At 39.5% G+C, this 14,083-nt stretch overlaps 2 pseudogenes; one reads left to right on the forward strand and one right to left on the reverse strand.

The window, feature by feature from the left end:
• Positions 1-824: 824 nt before the first annotated feature.
• On the forward strand, positions 825-6,579 carry LOC136147483 (large ribosomal subunit protein eL15-like; annotated as a pseudogene).
• A 5,846-nt stretch (positions 6,580-12,425) lies between these two features.
• LOC136147178 (small ribosomal subunit protein uS3 pseudogene) lies at positions 12,426-13,250 on the reverse strand (annotated as a pseudogene).
• Positions 13,251-14,083: the final 833 nt, after the last annotated feature.

Here is a 14,083-nt window from a genome sequence, read left to right on the forward strand (position 1 = left end):
ATAAATATAAGTACATAACTATATATATGGGCTTCCCAGCTGTCACCAGTGGTAAAAAAAATTTGCCTGCAAATGCAGGATACTTAAGAGACTCAGGTTCAATCCCTGGGTTGGGACGATCCCCTGGAGGAGGGCATGGCAACCCACTCCAGTATTATTGTCTGGAGAATCCCATGGACAGAGGAGCCTGGTGGGCTACAGTCCATGGGGTTGCAGAGTCGGACACGACTGAAACAACCTAGCATGCACTTACACATGCATGCATATAACTATGTAACTAAAGTAAATGTTATTAGAGATATAACTATAGGAAAACAAATGTTACAGATAAAATCCCTCTACTATTACATTTTAATGTATTAGATTCACTTTTGAATTTAAATCTGCCCTATTCTGCTGCCAAGTACTAGAGTGAATATGAAGAGAAGAGAAAGAGAATGAATTGCAACTTGCGATAAACTGAACTTAGTTGGGTTCCAGGTCCACCACTTATTAATCTGTGATAATGAGCTTGATCTCTTAGTTTCAAGTTTTCCCTTCTGTAAAGTGGGAGTAATCCTATTGTTTCCTTACTTTGTGGAACTAGGAAAGCCGAAGAAAGAATATATGTAAACATTGTCTGTAGAATATGAAGCCCTGTATAAATATAATGTCATATCTTATATTTTCTATCTTCTTCCCTTCCAGCTGCATAGTGAGAAGTTAGAGGTGGTCCTAAAAATTTCCTATGACCAATGAAAGGTGAGCCAAAGCAGGACACTTGCTGAAGATTTAAAATCCAGTTAGTGATTCTTTACTCCTTTTAATCTGCGTGGTGTCTAGCAATGTCCCAGATGGTGGTTACTCCTTCATCTCAGGACAAAGCTTCATCTCACAGTAAGTGGTGACTTCCTGTAGTGCTAAGTTGTAGGTTGTTAGATTGCTTTCAAAGTCAGCTGGGAGACTGAGGTCATTGATTAGCGATGTCTGTCATGAGTGAGAAAAGTCATCTAATATAAATTCCATTGTGTTCAAGAACAGGAGTCCACATCCTTCTTATTAAAAATGAGAACCTGGGACCCAAAGAAGATCAGTGACTTGTTTAAGTTTACATAGCCAGACAAGGGTTAAGTTGGAATATTAGTGTTTATTTATTATTTGGGCTGCCTGCTTCCATTAGAATATAGATATTGTTTAGAAGATGTATATACAATGGGATATTGATGTTGTTCAGTAGCTAAGTCAGGTTCAACTCTCTGTTGCGACGCCATAGACGGCAATACGCCAGGCTTCCCTGTCCTTCACTATCTCCGGAGTTTGCTTCAACTCATGTCCATTGAGTTGGTGATGCCATTTTCATCCAGTCATCCTCTTCTCCTCCTGCCTTCAGTCTTTCCCAGCATCAGGGTCTTTTCCAGTGAGTTGGCTCTTCATATCAAGCGGCCAAAGTATTGGAACTTCAGCTTCAGCCTCAATCCTTCCAATGAACAGTCACATTTGATTTCCTTTAAGATTGATTGGTTTGATCTACTTACTGTCCAAGGAACTCTCAAGAGTCTTCTCCAACACCATAATTCAAAAACATCAATTCTTCTGTGCTCAGCCTTTTTTATGCTCCAACTTTCATATCTGTACATGACTACTGGAAAAACCATAGCTTTGATTTACATAGACCTTTGTCAGCAAAGTGATGACTTTGCTTTTTAATACACTGTCTAGGTTTGTCAGAGCTTTCCTCCTAAGGAGTAAGCACCTTTTAATTTCATTGCTACAGTTACCATTTACAGTGATTTTGGAGCCCAAGGAAAGAAAATCTGTCACTGCTTCCGATTTTCCCCATTCTATTTGCCATGAGGTGATGGGACCAGATGTCATGATCTTAGTTTTTTTTAATGTTTAGCTTTAAGCCAGCTTCTTCATTCTCCTCTTTCACCCCCATCAAGAAGCTCTTTATTTCCTCTCTACTTTCTGCCATTAGAGTGGTATCATCAGCACATCTAAGGCTGTTGATATTTCTCCCAGCAATCTTGATTCCAGTAGAGTCATCCAGCCTGGGATTTCATATAATGAATTCCACATATAAGTTACATAAGCAGAGTGACAATATAGTCTTGTCATACTCCTTTCTCAGTTTTGAAACAGTCAGTTGTTCCATGTCTGATTCTAAATGTTGCTTCTTGACCTATATACAGGTTTCTCAGGAGTCAGGTAAGGTGGTCTGGTATTCCCATTTCTTTAAGTATTTTCTACAGTTTGCTGTGATCCATACAGTCAAAGCCTTTAGCTTAGTCAATGAGGCAGAAGTAGATGGTTTTCTGGAACACCCTTGCTTTCTCCACGATCTGATGAATGTTGACAATTTGATCTCCTGTTCCTCTGCTTCTTTGAAACCCAGGTTGTACACCTGGAATTTCTCAGTTTATGTACTGCTGAAGCCCAGATTGAAGAATTTTGAGCATAACCTTACTCGCATGTAAATTAATGCAATTGTAAGGTAGCTTGAACATTCTTTAGCATTGTTCTTCTTTGGGATTGGAATGAAAACTGGCTTTTCCAGTCCTGTGGGCACTGTTGGGTTTTGCAAATTTGCTGACCTATTTTATTGAGTGCAGCACTTTAATAACGTCATATTTTAGGGTTCTAAATAGCCTTGGTGGAATTCTGTCACCTCCACTAGCTTTGTTCATATCAATGCTTCCTAAGGCCTACTTGACTTCACACTCCAGGTTGCCTGGTTCTGGGTGAATGGTCATGTGGTTTTCTGGGTCATTAAGGCCTTTCTTCTATGGTTCTTCTGTGTATTCTTGCCATCACTTCCTAATCTCTTCTGCTTCTATAGGTCCTTACTGTTTCTGTCCTTTATTGTATTCATCCTTGCATGAAATGTCCCCTTGGTATCTCCAATTTCATTGAAGAGATCTCTAGTCTTTCCCATTCTATTGTTTTCCTCTACTTCTTTGCATTGTTCCCTTAAGAAGGCCTTCTTATTTCTCCTTACTATTCGCTGGATCTCTGCATTCAGCTGAGTATACCTTTCTCTTTCTCCCTTGCCTTTCACTTCTCTTCTTTCATCAACTATTTGTAAAGCCTCCTCAGACAACCACTTTGTCTTCTTGCATTTCTTTTACTTAAGGATAGTTTTGATCACTGCCTCCTATACAATGTTTTGAACCTCCGTCCATAGTTCTTCAAGTACTCTGTCTACAAAATCTAATACCTTTAATCTATTTATCACTTCCACTGTATAATCATAATAGATTTGATTTAGGTAATAGTTGAATGGCCTAGTGGTTTTTGCTAGTTTCTTAAAAATCGTCCCAAATTTTACAACAAGAAGCTCATGATCTGAGCCATATTCAGCTCCAGCTCTTGTTTTTACTGACTGCATAGAGCTTTCCCATCCTTGGCTACAAAGAACTTAATTCATCTGATTTCAGCATGTCTCATGATGTTCATGTAGACTCTTCTCCCGTGTTTTTTAAAAAGAGTGTTTGCTATGACCAGCATGGTGTCTTGACAAAACTCTGTGAAACTTTGTCCTGATTCATTTCATACTCCAAGGCTAAACTTGCCTGTTAGTGTCAGTATCTCTTGACTTCCTACTTTTGCATTCCAATATTCTATGATGACAAGGGTATATATTTTGGTGTTAGTTCTAGAAGGTGTTGTAGGTCTTCACATAACTGGCTAACTTCAGCTTCTTTAGTGGTTGAGTCACAGACTTGAATTACTGTGATGTTAGAAGATCTATCTTGGAAACAAACTGAGATATTCTATCATTGTTACTCAGTCATTAAAAGAAAATGATTAAAAGTCATTAAAAGAAATGCTATTTGCAGAAACATGTATGGACATAAAGACTGTCATACTGAGTGAAGTAAGTCAGACAGAAAAGGAGAAATATTATTATGACATCACTTATATGTGAACTCTAAAAACAAATGATACAGATTAACTTACAAAACAGAGACTCACACATTAGTTATTGTTTTTCAGTTGCTCAGTTGTGTCCAACACTTTGCAACCCCATGGACTGCAGCATGCCAGGCTTCCCGGTCCTTCACAGTCTCCTAGAGTTTGCTCAAACTATGTTCATTGAGTCAGTGATGCCATCCAACCATCTCATCTTCTGTCATCCCCTTCTTTTCCTGCCTTCAATCCTTCTCAGCATCAGGATTTTTTCTAATGAGTCAGCTCTTCACATCAGGTCAAAATATTGGTGCTTCAGCTTCAGCATCAGCATCAGTCCTTCAAATGAGTATTCAGGGTTGACTTCCTTTAGGATTGACCGATCTCTTTGCAGTCCAAGGGGCTCTCAAGAGTCTTCTTCAACACCACAGTTCAAAAACATCAGTTCTTTGGTGTTCAGCCTATGCTCCAACTCTCACATCAATACACGACTACTGGAAAAACCATAGCTTTGACTACATGGATCTTTGTCAGCAAAGTAATGAATATTTCTGCTCTGTACTGAATTCAGGAGAGTGCTCACAACTGGCTAAATAAATGATTCTCTCCTCTTACCATTCTCATTGCCTATCCCAGATAACACTGGAAATTTGAAACAACTGACTCAATGTATCATTAAGCAGTTTTAGTATACATTTTTATAAGCTAAGACTTCTTTAAAAAAATTAAAACAATACTATTATAAAACATAGGGGAACCAATAATCTCTTACATCTTTCAGTGTCCATATGTCCTTAATTATACCATAATTTTTAGATTGGCCAGTTCAAACAGTATTCTCCCCAAACACATAGAGCTGTGAATTTTCTCTCTTCTTTTTCTAAATTGTTGTAAGAATACTTAACATGAGATCTACCCTCTTAACAAATTTTAAGTGTATAATACAATATTATTAACTATAGGCACATGCTATGCAGCAGATTTTCTAGAACTTATCCATCTTGCATAATTATGCAGCCAGCATAGATGAACCTTGAGGACATTAGGCTAAGTGACATCAGCCAGTTATAGAAGTACAAAGCCTGCTTGATTCCACCTATATGAGGTACAGAGCATAGTCAAATATATAGAAGCAGAGCAGAATGGTGGTTGCTAGTGGCTGGGTGGAGGAGGAAATGAGGAATTGCACCATCTACTTTAGAGGTTTCTGTCTATGTATTTTTACCTTGCAATTTACTTTTGATGAACTTGGTATTTTTTTCTTATAAAGTTTTCCACATTCTGAACTTTGTTAATTTCATCTTTGTTCTCTCATATCTGTAATTCCTGTTCATATGTTTTTGGATCAGAGGATGATTAGATTCTGATTCAATTATTTAGCAAAAAATATTTCATAGGTAGTACCATGTATTTCCATCAGGAAACACATAATATCTAGGTGTGTGTGTGTATTTGTGTGATTTGGGGGTTTACCTATTTATTTTAAAATTCCCTGTCAGCTCTCTGAAGAGTTACCCCTCTGAAGAGTTAGAGCCTCTAAGATCTCATAGCTAACAACCAGTTAGACTTTTCCGACCAAGAAAGTTCTTGTGCCAAGCTGAGTGATTTCTTATAAAATTAGTTATGAAATTTCCCAGTTATCAAAAAAAAAAAATAATCACACCAATGTACAAACCATGTTGATTCACTCAATATATTCTTTTGCTAATGATTAAGGACTATAGATTAAAAATAAATATAGCCTCAAACTAATAAAAATAAATGAAAAAAAATAACAGCAATAATGTCAAAAGTTATTTATTGAGTGTTCATTATATTCCAGTGATTGTTCCAAACTCTTTATATAAATTTACATTTCATTCCTTTTTAAGTCTGATAAAGTTTTCTAGCCAGGGTTTCTTCTCCTACTACTAAAGATTATAGAGTGACTACTGTCAACCAGTCACGCGTGTAAGAACTGGATTCATAAAGGGTGAATCAATCACTCAAGGTCACAGACGGGATCTAAGTTGTAGGGGATTCCTTCTGTCTGGCGGCAGTCATCAGGTGAGCCAAGCTGGGCACCTACCAGTCCTCCCAGGAGCTAGGGAAGAAGCAGCCCCCTGACGCAGCAGCGCGCTTTCTGCTCGCGTGCGGGGCTGGATTCACCACCCGCACGTGTCTGCCAGGGTACCCTAGCTCTTCATTTGAGCAGGGCCCCCAGCACACCCTGGCGACAACGCACGCAGACTGGCATACAAGGCCAAGAAAGGTTACAACTTGTTTTGGATTCATGCATGCTGCGGTAGCTGCAAACGCCCAGGTCCTAGGGGGCCCGCTATGGAACCCGTCCACCCTGGGAATAGCCCGCGCAAGTTCGGGCGAAGCCTTCAGTCTGCAGTGGAGGAGCGAGCTGGGCCACTGCGGGGCGCCGGGTGTTCTGCATTCTTGCTGCGTTGGTAAAGATTCTACCATACCAGTTCTTTGAGGTTATTCTCATTGATCCCGTCCATGAAGCTATTAAAAGAAACCCTGACGCCCAGTGTATTACCAAGCCAGTCCACAAACATGGGGAGATGCTAGGCTAACATCTGCAGGCAGAAGGAGCCACGGCTTTGAAAAGGGCCACGAGTTACACCACTGTATATTGCTCGTTCTTGCTTTGCGGCTTGGGGAAGGCGCAGGACGCTCCATCTCCACCATTACCGCTGATACTGTGGACTTAATGTTTGTAATATTCTTACATACTAAGTAATTTAGGATATTCCTGTCTACTTAAAAGTGGTTTTTTTGAATTTGTTTGTTAAAAATAATCTGCAAACTCTTTGAATGCATTGTCAAATTATGAAAGCTAAAGTGCAATAATGTTTGAAGACTTTACTGGTGGTGATGGTGTGTCTTCTTTCTAATAAGGGAAATGCCTTTGCTTTTGTTTGGAAATTGGTATGTCCGTGTTTAAAATGATGTTTGGTACAATAGGTGTAAAATAAATTCTACAAAAGGGGAGTGCAGAATCTAGCCACTAGATTTGTTGGTGTGTGCGACGAAATCTATAGCTTTATTGGGGTGATGCAATGCTTTGCAGTGTCATGGAGTTTGGCAAGAACAAGATTTTTAAACTGAATTTTCCTTGGAAATATGAAGGATGTCCTGATCCTTTACATGATCATATATAGAAACATAATGAAAGTTGACTAAGGCCTACATTTTTAGACTTAATTTAATATTCCATTTATGTAACCACTGCTTTTGAAAGGCGAAAAGTAAAGATATACCACCATTTCTGGGTTGGGAAGATCCCCTGGAGAAGGGATAGGCTACCCACTCCAGGATTCTTGGGCTTCCCTTGTGGTTCAGCTGATAAAGAATCTGCCTGCCATATGGGAGACCTGGGTCCCATCCCTGGGTTGGAAAGATCCACTGGAGAAGGGAAAGGCTACCCACTCCAGTATTCTGGCCTGGAAAATTCCATGGACTGTATAGTCCCTGGGGTTGCAAAGAGTTGGACACAAATGAGTGACTTTCACTTTCACCATTTTAAAGAGAATTGAATAAATGTGTTACAGATCAGTTCTCTTACAAATGAAACAACTCCGGGTTAACCTAAATTAAATTGCCTTGGCCTCCATGGTACCACTAAAGTTCACATAAAAGGTGGAGTTCCGGATTTAATCCCATGACTCTGGGATCTGTAGAATACTGAACTTCATGCAAATAGTCATTGTATTTATACTGGTGTACATTGAAACTGATGGAAATTGAACATTAGGTAAATGAGAAGGGAATTGGTAGCCCTAAGGTTTGTAAACTAATGATGCTAGGATAGGGAAATTAGTGTTCATCAGACACAGTGTGAGAGGATAGCAAAAGCTTGGATTCCAGAGTTGTGAATATTTTATCTGTAGTAGTAGTTTCTGACCATTATGAACTCTATAAGCTTGGCAGGGGGCGAGGGGGGAATAAGGTTAATTTTATTAAAAGTAACATCGGTAAGTCTAATCAGTGTTGTCTTGGGTCAAGCCATTTTATCCATTCCCATATGGCTACTGAGAAAAGTCATGTAGTTGGTGTCAATACAAGTATAATTAGTTTCCAGAAAAAAAAAAATTCTAAGGGGTTTATTAAATAGCTTAAAGTATATCCATACAGTAAAATACTGTGCAGTCATAACAAGAAAGGGGAAATTAGCTTCAAATACTTTTGTGGTTGATTCTCAGCATGTGTGGTTAAGTAAGAAAAGCAAATTGGTGGAAAGTGTTTATAGCACTTAGATATCTTAGTAACTAAGGAAGATGAATATAAATATACTATATTTACATGTATATATAATATATGTATATATGGTTAGATTGAAACCAAAACCAAAAAAATATATATTACTTAGAGTCAGAGGAGGGATGGAGCAAGGTGAGGAGATAGGAGAGGTAGTTGGTCTTCTTTATTATAGTTCTCATTTTGTAGACTTGTAGAAGGAGAGAATCATCTCTAGAGACATTATCAAGGAACAGAAAGAAAGGGACAAAACTATGAGAAATAGAGCTAATCACATAAAGATGACTTTAATATAATTAGTTATTATAATTTAAAATATGACAAACATTAATTATAAATTGTATTACATTAATTGTATTATATAAACACACATTATGTACATTAATTTGTGTTAATTTAATATTCTTAGAGAGTCATAGAAAATTATACATCCATAAAGTACAACCATCCAAAAGTCTGAGAAATTTTAAAATACTTAAAATTTTAAGTAAATAAGTAAATGGCAAAAGGGCACAGCTGAGGGGAAATGAATTGAACTCAAAGTTCATTCTGAAACATTTCTATTAGAACACAGTGCAAAAGAATAGAGAGACGCAAGATAAATATAGAAGAAGATTTAAGAAATCTCTGGACATTGTCACTTCTTTAACATGGAGTTCAAAAGGAGCAGATAAAAACTATTGGGTGGAGGGAGGAAGCACTTGAAGCAGCAGTGAGAGGCTATTCCCCACAATGAAGAAAAGACAGAGTTGTCCAAGGAAAGGTCTCACTCATTTCCAGGAGAAAACAGGAGGAGGTGAGCTATATGTCTATCTTCCATCTATCTGTCCTCTTGCAGACAACAGATAATGCAAGACCATCTAAGCTCATGTTTTAGCTGGTTTGGTGGTACTTCACCAGTGCACACAGCATATAAACTGCCATCTAGCAGAAGCTCAGTCAATGGTTACTGCAGGAAAAGTGCATAAAGCCAGAAGGCTGAAGCTCTGGAGACAGTCTCTATTGATTCACAGCTTGCTGTGGGACAGCCAGCCTCCTCCCAGTCAGGGGCCATCACGGTGCCAGGGAAGGTATTGCACAGGGCGTCAGGAAGCATGGCTGTTGGGTTTGGTCTTCCCATTAAATAGCTGTGTGACTTTGGGCAAATTTCTAACCCTTGCTAAGCTCGCATTTCCTTTCCTATTAATACAAAGATAGGAGTTGAATTTGATGACCTCCAAAGGCCAGTCTGGCTTTTATCCGTGCATGTCCAGTGAAGCCCATCCATTCTTCCAGCTGTTATTCTTACGTAAAACTGCTTTGATATGACTCCCATCATGCTTTCTTCCAATTTCAGGGGATTCTTTGCTTGCTTTCTTTACTAGATAATCCATCTTGTTCAAAGCTGACTCTTAGACAAGTGTCAAACGTTTTCCTCAAGATTCTGTGTTGACAACAAGTCTTGACCTCATGTAACTTGAGAATTTCTTCAATGGAAGAAGATTTTTGTTTTAAAAAATGCAGTTATTAGTGTGTGTTGCTTTTCCAATGCTCAGGAAACTATGTTCCATTGATTCCCAAGCACTAAACTCTGCCTTAGGGACTCCTTACCCTTTGGCTATCTTTCCATCTATTTGTGGTTCTAGGTGTAGCGGTGTAATGGCATGCTGTCTTCTAGGGCCATATTTCAGGTTGATATGATAATACAGCAATAGAGAAAATGATTGAGAGATTGCTTACTGAGCACCTTCTATGTGCCAGACACTTTCATAATGAAAGTCCTTGGCAGCTTGATGAGGTAGGTTTTATTTTTTCTTTAGAGGTGCTGAAATTAAAGGTCAGAATAGGAGGCATTTGGCCAACCAGAATCTCTGCTCCATCCTCCCTCTTCAGAGCTACAAAGTTGCAGTGTGACCTCAAAATGATAATTCCCAGGAGGGGAGCCCTGCATACCCCCCCCCCCAATTCTTAATCTTAGGAAATAGGAAGGCTCTAGACTTAAATAACTTTCTCTTGTACTGTTTTTTACCATGGACTGGTAAGCACATTTCGAATATCTCTTAAAATGTTCCTTTGAGCATTCCCAGTCCACCAGGCCCGAGCACTTGACTCATGCAGAGGAATCGGGTGGAGAGGGAGGTGGGATGGAGGACTGGGATGGGGAATACGTGTAACTCTGTGGCTGATTCATATCAATGTATGACAAAACCCACTGAAAAATAAAAAAAACAAAAAACAACAACAACAAAAAAACGTTCCTTTGAAAAATATCAAGATGGCATTTAATGTAACAAGACAACAGTTGCTTTTTTTCAATGAAATCTGCCTAACAATTTCTTTCTAACCTGGAAGCTTAGAGGCAAGACCAGAAGGGTTCCTTGTAAGAAAAACTTTTATAGGATCTTTGCTCTTATCTGTAGTGTTCTATTTTCTGATTGATGAATTGATTTGGGAAGCCCATCCCCCTTCTGTTATTTTAGGAGCTATTGAAATGGTGTGCTTAAGTTTCTGCTTTAAGTTTTTTTTAAGTGTAGCCCATGTTTCTTTAACATGATGAATTCTTAGTGCTCTTTTGTTTTTAAATTGGACACTGCCTCTTGACACTGTGATGAGTGATGCCGTTTTGTGGCTGATTAATGCTTCCCGGGCATCTAACAAAGGTCAGAAGCAGGGTAGAGACGGTGCTTAGCATCCTCTAAGAAGATCCTCTCAAATTTTTGTTGATGTTGGTGAAACAGAAGTGGAGACAGGTCAGGTTAAATTTCTTGATCACAGAACGACATTAAAAGAGGTTTTCTAAGTTACCTCACCTTTAATAAAATGAAGTCATCTTATATATTAATAAATTAATATTACATCTGGATTTAAACTCATGGAGACCAAGCTTTACTTAACAGTTAAATCAAATTGCATCTCAGATTTTATGAGTGATAAAATGACAATAAAATGGGTCTGGTCAGTAAAGATAATAACTTGATTCAGTACTTTGGATGTAAGTGTTTAAGGTTTCCATGATAAAACTGTAATTTTATACCCCAAAGTGTGTTAATAACATTAAGTGAGGTAATAGGCAAAGTGCACTGACAATGCAATACCCACAGGACCACAGTAATAGAAATAATTTATAATGTATCAGCAATAAAATCTTTAATGTTATCTCAATTCAGGCCAGGCACCATATCTGAGGTTTCAGATTACACATGCCCCTTCCCTCCCCCTGCCATGGACACAAGTGTTAACCTAAAATAATTAAGAAAATGGTTTTCAGAGTACAGAAATCTTTCACAATTATGGGTATAATGACCATCCTATTAACTACTTCCACCCCAAACCATCTATTTTTGATTGATAGAGCTTGATTCCAAAGTTAGTAAGTAAGCATTTCTAATAATAATCCTCTGAAGCTTTGTAATATACTGCTTTTATTTCAAACTAAACCCGTTTCTAACTTTTAACTCACATAAAGGAATATATTTTGAGGACAGAGCTGGCTCTTTGTATGACCATAAAATTATTTTATTTTGTAAAATCCTGGATCAACAGTTTTATGGTTCAGAAACTAGTTCCACAAATTGTGCCTTTCTGGAGTCATCCAAAAAGAATGTTTTCCTAATGATCAAAAATTAAACAATTTTATTGGATGACTTTACTCACTGTAACTTAGAGGAGTATATCAGCTGATAATGACTTGCTCCAGTGTTTGCAGGAAAGTCATGACTAAAGAGCTAATCCATAAAGCATAGACCATTTCATAGGACACTAGCTTCTTGTATGGCTTAAAAGTACATTTGCAAATAGATGGGAAAGCTTGAGCTTTAGTTTCTATAGTTTCACCCCATGTTTTTTGAGTCTGGGCCAAATATTCATCTCATCAACTCTAAAATCTATGGGAGAAGCTGCAGAAATGTCATGCTTAAGTATTCAAACTAACTGTAATAATGATAACAATAATCAGAAGAGCCTATATTTACTGAGTTTACTATGAGCTGATTTTAAATGACATTAGAAGCTCATTTGACTTCATAAAAACACTATCATTATCCCAATCGTGTATGAGAGGAAACTCATGAGGAGAAATGTACATTGTTCCACCAAGTCACTCCAGTGCTCTTGCCTGGAGAATCCCAGGGACAACAGAGCCTGGTGGGCTGCCATCTATGGGGTCGCACAGAGTCAGACACGACTGAAGCGACTTAGCAGCAGCAGCAGCCCCCAAGCCCTTGGGCAGTAGGTGGGGAACCATAGTGGAGTAAGACTGCCCCACTATAGAGGTCACGTCCTTGGACCACACTCTACATTCTTGGTCATTTTTTTTTTTCTCTTAAAAAGATTTTATTAAAGGTCTTTGCAGAGCAACATTCAGATTCCAGATCCAGCGGCCAAGGAGACCTATTATGCTGTGGGTACAGGCTGGGGCCTGGCAGGCGGCTCTGGCCTCCCACCCTTCTGTTCAGAGATGGGGCGGTGGGCAGTGTTTCATCTTTGGGCTCCACAATGCTCATGTGATCAGGCAGAGGCTTCTTAGGGCCAGTCTTACCAGTTGGGTCCCAAGGCAGCATGATCTTTACCTTGATGCCCAGCACACCCCGTCTGAGCAGCACATGGCACATGGCAGTGTCAACACAGTAGTTAGCAGGGTCCCCACTGTGGATCATGAGGCCAACCACAAACTTCACGGATTTAGCCCTCTGTCCTCGAAGTTTCCCAGACACCACAACCTCGCAGCCTTTGGCCCCACTCTCCATGATGAACCGCAGCACGCCACGGCAGGCCCTCCACACAGCAAGGCCTCCTAGGAGCTTGTAGCGCAGAGATTCTGCCTGGGCGATAGCACCCAGCCCTCTTGTGGCTATCTTTTCAGCATAAAGCTCCACACTGCCTTCAGGGAAGTCAAATCTCTTCTGAGCTACAGCAGTCAACTCCCGGATCCACCGGCCCTTCTCACCAGGTACATTCTGTGTCCTGGTGGCCAAGGTAATGATTTCTGTCCTGGTTGGTGTAACTTGGACCTCACCTCCAGAGCACCCATCTTCAGCCAGCTCCCGAGTGAGAAACTCGTTCAGTTCAGCTTTGAAGATGCCATCAGCGACAAACTTCCTCTTCTTGGAAATTTGCACGGCCATCTTGCCACCGTGAGCTGCTGAAAGGAAAGGGTCCTGGTCATTTTTAAATTCTTTGGATAAATGATTTTAAAGATAAGGCCATCATATCTAAATATCACAGGAATACTTTTCATAGGTAGCACTCAGCAGGAAATTCATAATACTTTGAATATAGTTTGCCTATTGATTATCTAGGAGGAGCAGAATGCATAAGGAGCATATATGGGGGAAGATCTCTAGAAACAGATTTTATCAGCCTTACTGACTCTATGTCCCTATAAAGTTCTTTTAACTTTCAAGGTGCCTTGACCTCCAGGTACAACGCAAAAGCTGGGGCTGGTGGTCTATAGGAGGGACAGCTGAAACACAAAGTCAGTTGCATAGTTGGTTCAGCAATACATCCACTTCCTAGCAAGCTTACTCAGGTCATTTTCATCTGCCCCACTTTCACCCACCATGAACTTCAGTTTCAAAAGAGAAAGATCCCACTCATGTATCCCAAATACTGAGTTTTGGTCCAGAGGGATTTCCTGGAACCTTGTTTATGTTAATATAAGACTGCAGCTCTACACTCACCTCTCAGGTTCTCTCCTCCAGAGAAATGGAACTCCCTCCTGGGTCCAAGGTCAAGAACTTGCTGCCTGTGGCCAAATGTCTCTAACTGCTGCTTTTGGACTGCTTGCATAAATGTTTGCCTATTGACTGAGGAGGTGATGATGATCGAGTATTAACTTCTTTTTCTGATCTGACACTTTTCCTGGTACTATAGCCTGCTGCCCTGGATGAATTTTTCTCTATAATTTGCTAGATCATTTTCTGTAAGATGGAGGGATGGGAGAGAGCGAGCTTTTTGACTCCAGCTC

Source organism: Muntiacus reevesi, chromosome 15 (assembly GCF_963930625.1).
Source record: "Muntiacus reevesi chromosome 15, mMunRee1.1, whole genome shotgun sequence".
Classification (NCBI taxonomy): domain Eukaryota; kingdom Metazoa; phylum Chordata; class Mammalia; order Artiodactyla; family Cervidae; genus Muntiacus; species Muntiacus reevesi.